Genomic DNA, 1036 nt, shown 5'->3' with positions numbered 1-1036 from the left:
CATCAATATCTTCTCTTAACTTGGTCTCGACAAAGCACATAACATCAAGTTCATGTACCCTCAAAAAATCGTTGATTTCTAGTCTTCATTCATTCATTCATTGCCAGACGCCATGTATCCCAGACAGGGTGGCCAAGGGCTTAGAGTTAATTGTTTTACAGGGAGGGGCACTAATCCTCCACCAACCCCACTTGACGTAGGGATGCCAACAGCATCTGGTGTTCCCAGGCGGTCACCCATCCAAGTACTAACCAGACCCAACGTTGCTTAACTTCGCTGATCGAACGGGAAGCGGTGCCACCTTCACATTATTTTTGATGTTTTTATACCTTCTTTTCTCCTTCTCTCCGTCAGTACCACTTTCTTAATTTCTGATCCATGACTTTCCAATAAAACAGTCTTCTCTTCCTCCGTTCTCTGTTCATTTTTTACCTTTGTTTCCTTTACTAACTCCTTTATTTTAGCTCTTTCATCCTCATTTGCATCTCTCCTTATCCAAACATTTTTGAACCCTTCCTTGTCTCCTAATTTCCAGGTTCTACTGATAATTTTGTTTACTGTTGCCTGGGACTTAAACCTTACCTTCCATGGCCTTGCCCCTTCTTCCTCGTACTTTCCTAACCTAAACGCCTCTTCAATCTCTTCTTGAGCATCGCTGTTTTCCTCCATGACTACTGATATTATATCTTTAACCTTATTCAGTTCTTCTCTTTCTCTTTCTGATCTTATTGCCATACATTTTTCTTTAACTCCGGAAATTATTACACATTTTTTCTTATCTGCTACATCCCTAACTAAAGATTCTCTACTTCTCAGTACCCTAACCACTTCCCTCTCTACCTTCTCCTTGCTTTGTTGTTCTATAATCTCTTTCAAATTTACATTTCCTTCTTCCTGAATATTTCTTCCACCCCTTATGTTGCTCCTTGATTTCTTTAACGTGCTTGTCCTGTATTCTTGATTTGGATTCATACTAATCTAGTTTGCTTTTCAACCTGTCCCTTTCTCCTTCCAACCTCTTATTCTCCCTCTTAAG

General features: G+C 40.0%; 1 pseudogene; it reads right to left on the bottom strand.

The window, feature by feature from the left end:
* Positions 1-203: 203 nt before the first annotated feature.
* LOC145405551 (5S ribosomal RNA) lies at positions 204-322 on the bottom strand (annotated as a pseudogene).
* Between the last annotated feature and the right edge of the window lie 714 nt (positions 323-1036).

This window comes from Coenobita brevimanus, chromosome 7, assembly GCF_032717465.1.
Source record: "Coenobita brevimanus isolate Jiangsu-jjx chromosome 7, ASM3271746v2, whole genome shotgun sequence".
Lineage (NCBI taxonomy): Eukaryota > Metazoa > Arthropoda > Malacostraca > Decapoda > Coenobitidae > Coenobita > Coenobita brevimanus.
The sequence above is the reverse complement of the archived record's forward strand: the minus strand, read 5'-3'. Positions and strand labels throughout refer to the sequence as shown.